The 16,134-nt window shown below is 39.5% G+C and overlaps 1 protein-coding gene across 7 annotated transcripts in view; it reads left to right on the top strand.

Moving 5' to 3' along the window:
• Window positions 1–604: 604 nt before the first annotated feature.
• Window positions 605–16,134, top strand: part of arhgef1 (Rho guanine nucleotide exchange factor (GEF) 1) — a 44,493-nt gene continuing 28,963 nt past the window's right edge. For 6 of the 7 annotated variants that reach the window (XM_085291566.1, XM_085291570.1, XM_085291569.1 and 3 more), the window contains exon 1: window positions 607–877. The gene's annotated coding sequence lies outside the window, so the exon portion shown is untranslated. Of the gene's footprint in view, window positions 878–16,134 lie in introns of all 7 variants that reach the window. The other variant, XM_085291571.1, reaches the window with a different exon arrangement.

The following is a 16,134-nucleotide window of genomic DNA, read 5'->3' as shown; positions in this document are numbered from 1 at the left end:
ATATTTCTCCACAGTGCGGCGCCAGAAGGCTGGAAAATAAGTGAAGCATCGAGAAAACCAGGGAGAAAAGTTTTTTGAGAGTTCAAGCCTGTAAAATATAAATAATTCATATTAATACTTAATTTCCCGCAGACATAGTTCCTTCAGACATTTCTGATTTCTTAGCTTCGCAGTAGTGAAGATAATTTTTTTCTAAGCAGATACAGAGATTGACACCATCCTACATATCAATAATTTATGCTTTACACTGTCGGTCTTTGTTCAGAACATAATACACATTTTTAGAAAGAAAAAACTGTTTTGTTTTTGCTGCAACATTAATTATAAAAGAAAACTGAAGACGAATGGGTTTAACAGGTTTCATGTAAGTAGTGGACTGGCTAAGTAAACAATAGACAGAGGAAGGGTTTCATTTTGTATTGTGTTAATAACACTTTTTGGGTATCTCGTCTAGATATTTCTAAATGGTAGTAAGCGAATTCGTGTTTACACAAATATAAAGGGTCCATAAACACCGTGCTAATAAAATTCTCTTGTGTTGCAGAGAGTAGGTTCTTAATGGGGACAGGTTACTGTGTAACACAGTGCGGAAACAAGCCGTTTGTAGGGGTTACTGTTACGTTTTTATATAACATTCAAACCTTAAAACACACGTAAATTGACAAAAAGTTATAATATTGCCACTTTTATTTATTGCGTACTCGATAATTTCGAAGCGGTACACTGTAACTTCCCCCCCTCGCGGTTAATCACTCAGTTTTTTTTTTTATGTGTACTTCCGCGTACAATGTTATTTTTTTTCTTCCCACTGACACACGGCAACTTCGAACAGGAAACCTCTTAGACGTCTCGCCTGTCGGTTTCTCTGTATTTACGGGTAAGTACACCATTCATAATGTTCACATGCTTGTGAACATTATCACGCTTTTGGACTTTTACGGGTTTCAGTGCTATAGTTTGAGTGGTTTTTGGCTATTTGTTGGCGCTGGCTTCCCCCCCATACAGCCAGAGCGGCAGACGATAGCGTCCGCATACAGGAATGCTGTACTCGGCTCACTGCACGACATCTCGTCCTGTGCGATCAAAGCCCATCTGCAGACGATTTTATTCAACATTTTGGCCATTTTCATTAGCACTGGGATAGCCACAGGTTTATTTTGTGAACTTGTTTAACAAAGGCATGGGAGTAACAGGGGAAAGAAAAAAGAAAAGAAAAAAAAACTTAAGGTAGCAAACTTGTCTTTGTGTATTTTTTGGCAAAGCCATCGAAATTTTATACGACTGTCCTCAGTTTCGGTTTAGCCCAAACTACAAATCACTTTAATATTCTCAAATGGAGTTATGTTTTGTATTGAGCTAGTCAGTGGGAAGTTTATAGCTTGTGACCTTGAGAATTTTTATGTATTTTTTTCTTATCTTCTTTGAAATAGTATCTTTATGAAATGTATCATATGGGTAATCTGGTTGTTACAGCTATACAGTGTGAACCTGTGTGTATTTTACCTCATAAATGTTTTTATTATATCCAGCCTGTGATGCAAGTATACACACACATACAAAAAATACTCTCAGCACATTATAGAGGCTTAGGAAACCACTACCAGATCAATTCCTCTGTTTTCCTCTCATTTATTTGTCGACACTTTTTTCCCACAACATGAAAAGTAGCATCTGTCTTATCCCTCCCAGTTTTTCCCCCCTCCCCCTTTGCTTCCTGTTTCTATATAACTCACTTATCAGATCGGCCTATAGACTGGGGGTCTCAATGCAGACAAAGTTCAATAATTAGTGTCTGTATGTAATTGATTGCCAGTGGTGATGTTTTTTCTCTCACCAAGTGCATTGCCTGTGCAAAACAGGCAACAGTTTCCTGTGCTCACAGGAAACTATAATTACTGTACATCTAGTGGTGCATCTAGTACAGCTTCAGTATCTCATGCTACCCTAGACAGAGGATGCTAGGGTAGTGTGGGCTGTGTATGCCAGTAAGCTGTAAGTTAGTAATTAGTCCTCAAAGAAAAACGGTTGCTTTTAAACAAGTTGTCAGGGCAGTTTATCCAGGCTTTTTTTTAAAGTCACCAATCATGAGCTCAGTCAAAGCCACCTTAGAATCACCCTAAATTTTGATGATGCTTATTGCCCATTATTTGACTCTGCCTGTGTGGTAAGGGCATTGGAGCTGGCGGTTTTAGAGACTGTGACTTGTTCCCAGTCAGCCGCTGCACCCCAGAGGCCCCATGTGAAGCAGGCTCTGCCACTTCCTGTTACGCTCTGTTAGACTAGAGGTGCACTGCACTTGTCATCTTTCTCTCGCTACATTTTACAAGTGCAGGCTTGTCTGGAGCCCAAAGGCTACCTTCTCTTCCTTTTAAAGGAGTGTTGGCTATTTAATCTGAGTTGCTGCACTGCTCTCTCCCTCTCTTTCTTCCACTCTCTATTGTTTTAGACCTACATAAACTCAGCCATATCCCCTCTTTCTTAGTGAGGAGGAAGATAAACTCAGGATATCGCTACAGTGAGCCATTTTCAGTTGTTGTTTAGCCTATGTGAACGATACCAAACAACTGGAATGACGGGTAATGCACTTTCAGTGGAACAGCCAGCAGCTGTCCTAAGGGCCTGGTGGTGTATTGCTAGCACAATGATAATTTACTGTACTTGGGCTCTGACTTCAAAGGGAGCACAGGTATTCTTCTCTGGCTGAAGATAGTCTGACAAACAGTCAGCAGATAATGAGAGATGGAGTGGACTCCCTGCTATTCTCTCTGTGAGTCAGAAATCTCCTGATTCCTCCTGAATGAGCTCACTAGGTGAGGTGGGGTGAAGTTCCAAACAACTGTGTGAGATGGTGAACAGGAAGGTGCTCATGCTCTTCGGCGCGTGTGACGTGAGTTTTTGTGAAACCGCAACATATGACCTCTGATCAAGGCACAACACTATTGTGTCATTGTAACTACTTCTGCATTGGTTTGCATGGATCTCTCATACAGCAATAACAGCACAGATTTGTTGGCTGCATAGATATAATGTTGTAGCTTCTTTGCATAGTTTTTGTTGTTGTTGTTGTTTTTGCACGGTTGTGAAATTGTACCTGTACCTTTTTGTTGCATTTGCATAAAGAGAAAAAGGAGGCACTTTGCAACATCATATTTTTATTCTTGGACTTTGCTTGTGTAGCTTTGCGTGATTCACAGTTCAGACTAAAGTCGTGTCGTCTTGTACTGGGCTTCAGTGCAGTCTCTCTCTCTACATCCACCCCTGAGCAACACATTTCAGGACCTATCTATTTCTGACTGTCTTCTGATTGGCAGTCTCTTGCAAACAAAGGATTTGAACAGTAGGTGGGTTGGGCTGCAGTGCTTACAGGTTGACCATATTATTAGGGGTTATCAGTGCTCGCTGAAAGGAAATGTTTAGACCAGTCTCACGTTGTGAGCTTTTGCCTCCGCTGAATCATTTGCATATATGCTCATGATTAATATGAGCATCCATCATTGTAATAGCGCATATGTGTCAGAAAATAAGAAAGAGCGTAATAGAGAGCGAGCAGTATGTTTCTATGAGTATTTATGGTGCCTATGTGGCCTACATGTGGGAGTTCCCCTTTAATTGAGTAATACATTATTCATGTGTCATTATGGCTTTCCAGCATAGACCAGAATGTATCTGTTCTGGGCTTCTTCTGTGTTTTTACTTGGCTTGTCTGTTTTTGTTTTTGTTTTTCTCACCTGTTAAGTTCCGTCTTCCCTCTGCTGTCATTTATGTTCTGCTCAAACTGCATGTGCTCGAAGTGGATTTGCAACTTATGAGTCATATGTGTGCAGCAGTGATGTCCCGCTGCAAATGAAGCAGCCCTTTTGATTTCAAAATGAATGCAGCACGAATCCTTATGAGCTTTCTGACTGATGATAGGAGTTTTTTGTGCAATTTCAGCCTTGTCTCCAGGAGCTTAAGCGTCTCGTATGAAAAAGAAAGAAAATGGAAAGACTTGCATCTATCTGTCCAAATGTGAGTCAGACGGGCTGGCTGGAAGGCCGATGTGACAGGGGGTGAGGGAGTGAAGAAGCAGAGAATGAGCTCTTTCATTTGAGGGTCAGAGTGGAAAAAGCGAGACCAGACTCCACTCTTATGTTTACTCTCGAGGAGTGAAAGATGGTGGGGGCTTGGTGGGGTGAAAGGTCCTCCAGTCAAGTGTGTGGAGACAGTGTGTTGGCTGTGTGTTAGCACACAGCTCTTTACAAACAATCGCTCATCCTGTGTTATACAATAAGTCATCATTTCCATTGTCATTTTAAATAATGGCAACTTCTATATTTATATTTTGATTACACTGTTCCACTGCTAGTCTACCCTACATAATGTATTACTTTTAACTGTGATGTTTGGTGCACATTTAGCCTTACAGCTTCATACATGTTCAAGGGAAAAATTAAAAAGAGAAACCCCAGAAAAAGCAAGAGGAGAGGATGAGGGATTCGTCTTTTATGCTGGCTAGGTAGTTGGATAGTTTTCACACACAGAAATGTGGCTCTGAACTTGAAGCATTCCTTGTGAAGTACCGGTACACTGGAAGATTATTATTGTGACATACCGAAAATAATTCAGATACCTCTCCTAATACATGGAGCTTATTCTTAGAGCTTTATCTATCGACCTTAAAAATAGGCCCCTGATAAAAGTAGTAGCATTGCAACTAAGTGTTCCTATTATTAGGAGTGTTATAGTATAGCATTGTTTGTTAATTGGAAATATTTAAAAAATGAAATATTAATTTGTTGTTTTGTTAATGACAGAGCCCAACTGATACAGGAGACTGACACCGATATTTAGAGATTTAAAGAATGAGATATTATTTTATATCAGCCGATGTTTTTTTTTTCTTCTTTCATACACATGAAAGATAAACATTTATTTATTCCTTTACACTCTTTCCAACTCTGCCGGGATCAGGTTGTTGTTGTGTTTGTGGTGTTCCAAACACTTGTTTCCATCAGCGAAGTTGCCCTTTTGAGGACAAACTATGCAACATCAACTCTTATAATATTACTGAAGGGTGTTTCTTCCATCTCTTATTTACTTTTTAAATTTGAATTTATGAGGGTTTTAACATCCACATACCTGTGTTGATTTCATTGACCAATAGTTGTCGTCATTTTTTTTCCTGACAATGCAAGACAAGACAATAGCTAAATAAAAACTAATGCACAAAGGCAAAAATTATGATGAAATGTGTCAACACTTTCCTCAACTAATAAAAATGCAACTAAACTAATTTGGCTGTATAGAAAGGAGGGACAAGTTTGAAAGTGATCCAATCAGAAGTAATATCTTTGTGCAGTAAAGCTAGATGCACACATCTGATATGCCGCCGACAAACAAGGTGGAGGTGGGGGCAGAGGTGGTGGTTTCTCAAGAAAACACAGCAAAATGTCAACGCTTGGGAGGAAGAGCAGAAATTTCACAGCTGATGTGAAGGGAAAGATGCTGCTTTGTAAACTGAGTGGAGCCACTGTCACCAGAAAAAGACAACAAACTTTTACAATTTAAATTTAGAAAATAATTTAGATGCCCAAATTATGAGTTTTAGTCAAAAGGTTATGACTAAAACTAAATTAAAAAAAAAAAACTGTCAAAATTAACACTGCTAGATTAGCAAAAGTTAAAATCATTGGAGTGCATCGGCCGACTGATACATTGGTGGCTCTATACATGCAGCTCTAGTTAATAACACAGAGCTGTGGGGCTGGTTTAGTTATATCTTAACTAAACCAGCCCCAATGACTAGCTAACCATTGTATCTGGTTGTATTTTCACAATTCACATTTTTGCTTTTTGTAGCTTTTAAAATTTCCTTCATTTATTGTGATATCATCATCATTCATTCCTTTGGTTGTGTTTACAATGTGGTAAAAAATCTTTGGAGACAGGTCAATTTTCAGTAATGAATAATTCAATAATCAGTTTAATGTATGGTCTATAAAAATTTAAAAAGAAGTGCATTATTTCACTATGGTTGGCCGCTTTGGGGGTGCTCTCTATACTGTGCTCCAGTTTTTCCATCCAGTGTTTCCATTTTTAACTGCAGTCCTAGCAGTGAAAAATGGAAACCTTTCTCCAAAGTTGGAGTTGATGTATTTCAAAGGTTGTTTTGCCAGCAGTCTTTTAATGTAAGAGCTCTGTATAGTAAGAGAATCGGATCAAAATATGACCCAAGTTACACTTTTTTAGAGGTAGCATACAGCGTGAGATAATCCACTAAATATCCAGTCACAGTTCTGCAGATTCTTCCATTTGGTTTAGACAAGGGCATTGGTCGTGCGGATCATAGCACACCAGACAACCATTTTCTCATTGCGGTTCACCAGAAAATTTACCTATGCCAGTCTCACATTGGTTCAGTTGGACATCACACAAGCTTCTTACTAGGAAACTAACATGTAATGTTAGTTGGGTAATGTTTAGAAAGGTTCAAGGCTACAGTGCATATGTGAAAGAAGGAAATTATTTCTGTTGGCAAAATTGGAGCCAGTGAATATTGGCATCTGTGTCTTTAAAAAAGGCACAAGAACCATAATCTCTAGCTGAATGACTTGTAACTAATTTGGAGACCGGATTTTGACAAGAAAGAAGCCTGTGGGGATATTTGCAGTCCTGCTGCACTCTTTTCATTTTTTTCTTTTTTCTTTTTTTTTTTTTAAACTGCAGGCACACTTTGAGAAATATTATTTCTCAACATGTGTATTTCATTACTTGGAATGCTACTGGCTATAGCCTCCCAAATGTATTGTCAGTCAGTGTTTGCTTTAAGTTTTTATATTGATAACTGTCAATAATATTGACATATCAATTCACACTTGAATAACTGTGTTCTTAGAAAAATCTTCATTGCCAACCATGAGAATGATGTTTGAAGCATCCTGAACCAAGGTGCGCCTGTGTGCAAGTACACAAGCATTTTTTGGCAATGTTAACCTCAGAAGCTTTGAATCTGGGCAGGCTAAATTCCTTCCAGAAATATTCATCCTGTTCCCTGGCATTTCTGGCTTTGTTTGGTATAGTCTTAAAATCAGCAGCAAACGAACCTACAGTGGACACACTAATGCACGCAACAGACTTGTGAATTAGTCGGGAGTTGTTTTGGTCCGAAAATGCTAATCAGAGATGTCTGTGTTTGGTTTTTAGCAATTACTGCTCCACACACACACACACACACACACACACACACACACACACACACACACACATGGAAGCAGTTAGGACAAGCTAGAGGTTCACTGTGAACTGCCAATCCATGCCAGTCGATTTGCCTCAGCCTATCAACTGTTTCCATGAAGCCAGTGACCTCTATATGGGGATAAGGCGAGAGAGAGGGGATGGGGCGTTTTTGGCTTGGAGTTGAGGGTTATGAGAGTAGGAAAGTGAAGTATGCTTTAGCTCTGAGGCGCGACAAGAAAATGAATCAAACGTCTGTTAAGCCTTCATGAATATGTGTGCATGAGGACATGGAGGGGAGGTTATAGCTCTCGTTATATGGGATGTAGAGCTGGGCGATATGAGATTTTTTCATATCACGATATGTTTTTTTCATTTCAGGCGATAACGATATCTATCACGATATAAGCCAAATAACTATATTTGTAAGATTTAAATGTGCCGTTGCTCACAAGTAAAATGTGAAATAATCAGCAGCTTGTTTTGATTTAAATATTTATTTCTCATAATAAGTTCAACAGGGTAGATGTACTTAAGGAACATGAGACTTTTTCAGATAAATAAAGGCAAATATTGCAAACTACACAAAAGGCAGCCGCTAAAGCGTTTAAGTTTCAAAATAGAACAAACGAAACAGACTAAATTGTCAATTCCACTTAGAAACAAAATATTAATTCTAAAAATAAATCTTAGTTTGTTTTACAGAAGAACAGACAAAACTGACTAACTTTTGTCAATATCAAATAAACTGAGAACTAAAAGGAAATTCTCAATCTCTCCTTGTTGTATAGCTGAGCTTTTCAAACAGTTTTAACAGTTACTTTAGTCTGACAAAAGCTGAATGACGAATTAGCGCTTCCAGTCAGAGACTGAGGCTACATCCACACGTACACGGGTATTTTTGAAAATGGAGATTTTCCGTTTTCGTTTTAAAAAATAATCCGTCCACACATAAAGGCAGAAATGAAGGAAAACGCTGCTATGAACATGCCAAAGCAGCAGGTGGCGCTAGATTCCTAACCGTGCAGAAATGTTGGCCAATCAGAAGTCTAGAAGCCTCGGTGGGAAAACGTAAACAAAGCTGGGGCATAAAAGCAGAACAGAGTCGTATGTGTGGAGGGACAGTAACTGTGTGTATATGTAAGCATTTAAACACTGCAGAGAGTAGAATTAACAGTAACAGTATTGTAGAAATTCATTTCACCGAAACAATAACGTGGCGCACAGTGTGACGCATGCACCAGTTTATTGTATTTCCAGACTTGCTTTCGGCACAATTTACAGTGCACGCTACTCTGTTTTTGTCAGACTTGAAATAGCCGAAATACCTTCACACTACGGAACTTCTATGGCTCTTCCGTTCAACAATCTCTCCGGCGTTGGAACCATCATCTGTTTTCTCTTCGGTCACGCTCGGTTGATTTTTCTAGTCGGCACACTCATTTCCTCCATTATGCGCTGGCTCCATTACCCGCTGGCTGCTTCCCAAACAAACACACGTGCGGCTTGGCACTTGTGCTGTACGTAACAAGTCACGCGACGTGACGCTGCGGCTGTGATTGGTTCGGCTCTGCGCTACTTAATTTGGATTGGCTGACCTTTTTTTTTTTTTTTTTTTTTTTTAAAGAGGACAAGAGCGGCGAGGTCTATCGCGATAGCTTAATTTCTCTATCGAGTAAAAGTTATATCGCGATACATATCGTTATCGTTCTATCGCCCAGCTCTAATGGGATGCCTTGTTAACCTCTTTAAACTAACAAACACTGAGGAGTATTGCGCTGAGAGTTGGTTGGGGGGTTCTGTCCAGCATCATTAAAAACCTCTGAATCTGCTCAACTAAAACCATATGAAAAGAAGGTCATTGATTCTTTGCAGAGGTTTTGTCCAGATAAAGGTCACTGGACTGTTGCAACAGTCCAGTGGCCAATGTAGGATCTTGTGAAGCAATGAAGAAAAAAATCTGCCTGTGCTTTGCCCGCTCTGTTGGCCATAATCTTATTTTAGCCACTACGTAATGGTTGTTGAATTACATAATTGACCCTTGTCTACTAGCTATGAATGCACTGGCTGTTTTAGAAGTGAGTGTAAAAGGGGCCACTTTGTTTAACGCCAGAGGTAGAGGAGAAGAAAGTAATATATACTTAGAGAGATGAAAGTCACAGAGGGGAAAAAATGAATGGTAGACGAAAGCTGTGGTAATGCAGAGGAGGAGAAAAGGCAGTCTTACCTCTTCAGTGCTGATGAGCCACTCCCTTATTGCGCATGCACTGATGCACCGACTTCCCCTGTGCATGCACGCTGCTGTGCAACATAATTATGTCACAGGTAGCCTTTTTTTGTTTTTTGCTCATTCCCTGCCTAGTGACAAGGTTTCAAGGATAACTTTGCCCTCATGTAATGCTCAGACTTCTGTTCTGTTGCCCTTTTATCTCACACAACATTCATAATGTGACATTCAGTCACATCAGGACTACTTATCCTGAAATGTCTTATTGCTGAGAATATGACTTTTAATCAGATATGTTTGTTTCCTATGTCTTTGAGCTGATCTCTGCAGGAGTAATGCCCATGAGTCATACAAATTAAATAACACTCTCTTTGTACTGCACTGAGGCATTTTACACCTCACACGTGTTCTGCTCAAACCCTGCTCCTTCCTTCCAGCCCACTAACACACAGCCTTTCAGTGCATGTGCATTTAGGCCTGCACTTTTTCATACTTGTGGATGTTCGATTTATATGCCATCATGTCCATAGGTTTGAACCTGATGTGGTTGGAATGCAAACTTTATGTTTTAATTCAAGGCTTGAGTTGGTTAGATGCTGGGAAAGGATTAGTGATCCTCCATTTCAGTTGTCATCTGTGGTCTTTCATGCTGTTTGGTGTTCCTGAGCTGGCCAGTGCATTCCTTCTATTTAAGAATGTACCAGATTGTTGATATGGCCACTCCTCAAGTTTTTGTTATCTCTCTGATAGGTTTATTTTGTTTATTCAGCCTAATGACAGCCTCCCTCGCTTTCATCAACATCGCTTTGAGAGTTTCGGTAAAAAGATGCCAAATACAAGTTGAATCTTGTCTTTGTTTTGTCAGCTGGCCATGGCTTGTCAGTTAGATGTCCAATTACTTTTGAGCCTATAAAAATAGGGCTTATATATAAAAATGTGTATAATGCGATACTTTTGTTAAACACCAAAAATTCAAGCTGAAGGTCTGCACTTCAATCAAATCTTAACTGTTTGATTTTTAAATCAACTGTGATGGTGCACAGACACAAAATTACAAAAGAATGTGTCCAAATTCCTATGGATCTTACTGTGACCTTTTTGTGACCACAGGATGCTTATTAAGTATAAAGATGTATAAACACAACATCGGGGCTTTATGTGTTGCCACATCAATTTTGTGCTGGCACATCAATTTTGTGCTGGCTAAACATTCAAAGATAATGTGATGATGAGCTGAAAGACTTTAAAACTGTTGAGTTATTTTCTTTATAGAGCCGGCTGTCGGCTAAGTTGTTAATCTAAACATCTGTGTGGACTTGACATCCCAACACACAGCACATGCTCTACAGTCAAGAGTTCCCTTTGGTTTTGTTTATCCTGAGGTGCTAGCTTACTGTCAGCTCTGCCAGCTGCAGCTAAAACTATTTGGTCAAGGTTGGAAGAATCTAGTGTGCATGCTTGTTTATACTTGCTGAAGAGCAGATGTATACTCTGTAGGCCTTCAGGTGCAGGGCCATGCTCTTAACAGTGTTTCTCAGTACTTACATGCTTGCTACTCTTTCCAGGGTGTTTCACATTTATGTTTCCATTGCCTGTTTTCTCTGTTTTTCCATCGTGGCAGCCTTGTTCTTAATTTCCTGTTGAAGTGTGTCCCTTCTTTCTTTCTTTTTTTTAATTTCTGCTCCACACTCCCTCTCCTCCTCCTCCTCCACCTTCACCTCCTTCCTTACCAGACCACTGGTTTTACTTCTTCTGTCTTCCATAAGGTCAGTATAAACTATATACTGGTGCTTATAGCCACAGTTTGTTTTTTGTTTTGTTTGGTTTCTTGCTTTCTTAGTTATTCAAGAGCTTTAGATTCCAAGATCACTAAAACAGGATATATGTAATACATATAATCATTTTTTGGGAGGTTTTTTTTTAACATGTGTGTAGTTAACAAAAGAAAAATCCTGATCCACTGAAGCCATGCCTGCTCTTTAAACAGTTAAATGGTTGTGCTGCATAAGTGGGTACATTTGAAGAATGTGCAACTTATTAAATAATTTTTCATATCCGGCCAATTTTACATTTTGATAAGCGAGCCGCTACCTTTGTTATGTGGCCACATTTGGCCTTAAGTGTTAACCACAAGAGATGACTAGACCTAATACAGGAAAGTCAGGTTACCAGTTTTAGATGTCAGGCTTTTGTTGGTAGCAGCGTTGTGATATAACAACTACTGGAAAGTCCAAACTTGACTTTTTGCACAGTAGATTTAACAAAATGCAGCCACACTGCTGTCTTATTTGATGTGGCGTCAGTTTGGAGCCAAGTCTAAGCAAATCTTCAGAAAATGTAATCAAGCTAGTTTTCATAATAAGGTTTGAGTAAGTCCACAGTTGTGAAAACTTGGGAGTGTTCTTCAGAAGCAGCTTGTTTCTCCTGCTGCTCAATGAGTTAGTCATGAAAAGCTATTGTAGCAGTGCCTGCTGTTGTCTCGCCAATGGGAATTTAATTGGATGAGAGCATATTGACCAAACAATCAACCAGATTTTGAGATCAGTCTGATATGTCTAAGTGTCTTATTTAGCTTTTATTTTAAATATATATAATGTTGGAAAAAAATATTTTGAATATGTTTTAGCTGCAAGTCAGAGCACAATGTGTAGCCAGGCCCTGTAATTTAAGGCCATTTGCCCCTATTCACACCATTATCATTTGAGTTCTGTTCCTCATTTGTTCAACACTGGGTTTCATTTATGCACTGCATTAACTTCCTTATCTGGTTCCCATGTGAACTAAGAGATGAGCGGGACCGGAGGTTTGTTTGATTCAGTTTTGACAACCATGTTTCATGCGGAAACACTTGTGGGCACCAACTTTTTTTTTTCTTTTCAAAATGTCTCACTCATTCTCATCTCTTTTCTGTCTCGCTTCCTCTCTCTCTTCGCATCTGATAGGTCATACAGGAAATGGTTCTGATAGCTTCCTGAGGAAATTACACCCACTTCCTGTCTGTGTGCCTCCCCATTTGCCACCTTGTCCATTTTTTTTCCTAGTCTTTTCTCAGGCTCCTCAAGGATAAGCCACTGGGGGAGTGGAGGAGCAGCAATACTGCTAGAAATCCCCCAGTTAGTGCTAATGAGGTTGAGGCCTGATGAGCAAGCCAGATAAACCATACAGCAGTACAAACACAGCAGGCAATGGCCATTAGCTGTTGGGTTATTTTTGGATGCTACCCTCATAGCATATAGAGAACAGGACACAACCTATTGTGACCAAGTATAAGAAGGGAGCAGTGACATATGTGTATACAATGGATTCTGTAGCCAGGTGCACCAAGTAATTGTAAACAAGTCTACATCTATCTAAATTTAGTGTTTTCAGTACAGGATGTATGTGTCTACATCAACTGGTTCCTCACAAATTTCTCATATTTTCACTTAGAATAATTTCTTACTCTATCAGATATTTACTTATTTCAACTTGAGAGCCACTTGCTCACACTTCCTTTTTTTCTCTCTCACAATCTCTTGGGTGGTTCAGTTTGACTTTTAAAGCACTTTCAAAATATCAGCAAACCCTTGACCTGGTGTGAAAACCTTTTCTAATCTCTCTGATTAAGAACTTCAAATTTGACATCACCAATGGGGCTGACTAGCAGTGTGGTTTGTTGCAGAAATATGAAATCTTTTACTGCAATAGTTCAACTTTTTTTTTTTTAAACTAAAACATGAAAAGAAAAGAAGGGATCCTAAAGTTCCCCTCCAGACAAAAGTGTATTTTGTTTATTGTTACATTACATTTGACCTCCATTGTGTTCGAGGAAGCATGCTAAAGTTTTACTCCATTAAGCGGTTTTCATTTTCAATTTCTAAGGAGAGAAAACTACTGTGATCAAATCAAATGTGTAAGGATGATTTTGTGATAGCATAACTAGTTTGTAAACTCCTTGTTGTTGTGTTGTGAACTTCAAAAGTGTCAGTGCACAGTTACTAAGAGTGGACCAAAAATCATAGATTTGGGATTTTCGTGTAAGCAAGAAGCAGAGGTAGTTTAGAATTCGGGAATTGAATTGATTTCTGTGTACGTGTGCAAAACTGAAATACATGTCAGACACAAGTTATTATGTAAAGCATGGATTTTAAACATCTCTTCTGAACACATATGTTAATAAAATGTGTCCATAGCAAATGATCAAAATTCATCCAGTGTTGCACTGTTTATCTTTCTGTGCACACTTGGCTGAACGTATACTTCCACAGGTTTATAGCGTTCCTCTTGTTGCTGGCACTAGTTTTTCGAACTGTGGCATGGTTCGGGGTGACCTCTTAAGCTCTGTAAATAAATGTCTGCATAATATTATGTTAACATAATGTTGCAGTGGAGATTGCTCCTGTGGTTCAGTAACCTGAATGTGTTTTTTCTTTGGATAATGAACCTTTTAGTTCTTGGTTTTAAAAATGTTGCCATGCCATTTCTCCTCTGCGGTGCATCATTTAAACTTATTTATAACACAGGGGTCTGACAGCCACTGCCATGTGATTGCAGGAGTTTGATTGACAGGTGCAATGCAGATTTTGGGGTGATGTCACAGTTTGACGACTCCACTCTTCTTGGTCATAGGAGTTGTGCTAAAAAGCTCATTGTTTTAATGTCTTGCAAGTGAATGTGGGGTTTACATGAGAGCTGATGCAAGTGTTATCATGCTGCAGCAAAACCTTGGTGACCTGGTGGAAATATAAAATGTTAAACTGTGCAGGCTGGTTGCTGCTTTTTTTTTTTTTTTTTCCTCCCATCTTTTTTTCCAATTTGAAGTGTTAGACGTCTGCATGGTCTGAGATGAAGAGGAATGCTTTGTAAAGACCAGCTGTCAGAGAGCACACACACAAACACACAAGTTTACCAGCAGCTCTCTACAATAACATAGGAATGGCCCCCTCCCATATACGTGCTAGGTCCTAATGCACACACATACACACACACACACACACACAAAGGCACGTACGCTTGATGGCTATCATTAGATTGATGCCACCTGACACTTAGTTAGTACTGGAATGTGATGGAAGGGAGGGGTGGTGGGCAGCTGCCGACTCAGGAGCACCGGACCTGATCTCCGCGCTTCTGGGACGCTCTGTTCAAAAACTCACACCCTTCCTTTTTTTCCCCTTAGCAACGCCTGTATCAGACTGGAAAGACACTTGCAGCCTAGAGCTTATGCCAGTTATCCTGTAATGTATGTGATGGGCAGAGGGTCTGGTTATTGCTCAAGACCAAGACTGTATCCATCTGTTGTCTGAATTGTGCCATATGCTGGAATGCACCACTTGGCTCATTCTGGTCAGAGGAGTCCCTTCATAGTCCTAACCCTGCAATTAGCTTCCCTCTGCCTACCCCAGTTTGTCTTTCAATGTGTGAACTTGTACTGCAGCTCCTCTGAAATCAACCAAGACATAACAATAACAAAGGCTCAGATTTCGCTGTCCTGTAATAAGGAGAGTGAAATGCTGAGAACCAGTATTAAAAGCATTTTATGAATGTTTATATTCTTTAAACATTTAGTCAGTAATAATTGGGGAAACTACTATAAATAACTGCTATAACTACTATACCAGTATAGTAAGTTTGTGCACTTTAAGACAGTTGTTGGCTCATTTTTTCAGCTAAAACTCCAGTGCGGTTTGATGGTCAGAGAGTAAGTAAAGAATAAATATAAAATCTAATTCAAACAGTTACTTGGTATATGTGAACTTTAGAACCTCTTACTGTACACTGAGCTCCATGGATCTTACAAGATTGCTGATGCAATTTTCTGGTGAATTGACTGGTTAGTAGACATTTATTTTGTACCTGTAAGTCTGCATAAGTTACCATAGCAATGTACCCCGTTTTAAAAGTTGACCACTTTCACAGCACTGAAAACACAGTATTAGTAATGGAGTTAAGCTGGTTAAGCCCAAATTCTACTTCATATTATGACCCTCTGGACATATACATAATACAGTAGCAACATGTCCATAATAGCCTTTATAATAGGTATTACTACTGATTAAATAAATTAAGCTAATTATTTCTGGTTATTTTTGGTTAAACTCAATAGGAATGGCCAAAATTGTTCAGGAGTTCTGGGCACTTTTTGCCAAACAGAAGTAACCAGAAGTCAATAGGAATGGCTAAATTTGCCCAGGATTTTCTTTCTCATTTCAGTTTTTGTTCTCACGCACCTATTGTTAAAACTTGAGTGTGTTAAGAAACGTCCACAGCATTTTATCTTTCCAGTAAATGCGTAGATATGTTTTTCCAGCACTAATCATTGTCGTCATGGTGTCAGAACTTCTTCAGTGGCATGATAAGGTATCTTTGATGGTCTCACTTTAGTATGGCGTTGGCGGTTGGGTCTATGGGTGTGAAAAAGAGGAGACGTTTCCCTCTGTGTCATGTTTGTGTATGTCCGTGCAGATGTGCGTTCATGGCCCTGGCAGGCCTGTGTCTCTCTGTTTGGCTAACCCCTCCTACGCATGTTGCTCCAACACTGGCCTTTCTCAACCTGCAGCCCACTGGAAATGGCCATGAATGAACACATTCTCTCACTTTCTGCCTGTTTGCAATCTTACCCACTGTTTCACTCCCTCACTTTACCAGAGCTCACGGTGACTTTCATGTCTTTCTCACCCCACTTATCTTCTATTGAACACATACACTGAAATCAG

Source organism: Mchenga conophoros, linkage group LG11, assembly GCF_057382185.1.
Source record: "Mchenga conophoros isolate Kocher_MC1m ecotype Shallow Benthic linkage group LG11, M_conophoros_male_GT1.1, whole genome shotgun sequence".
Classification (NCBI taxonomy): Eukaryota; Metazoa; Chordata; class Actinopteri; order Cichliformes; family Cichlidae; genus Mchenga; species Mchenga conophoros.
Note: the sequence above shows the minus strand (reverse complement) of the source record. Positions and strands in the feature narration are given on the sequence as shown.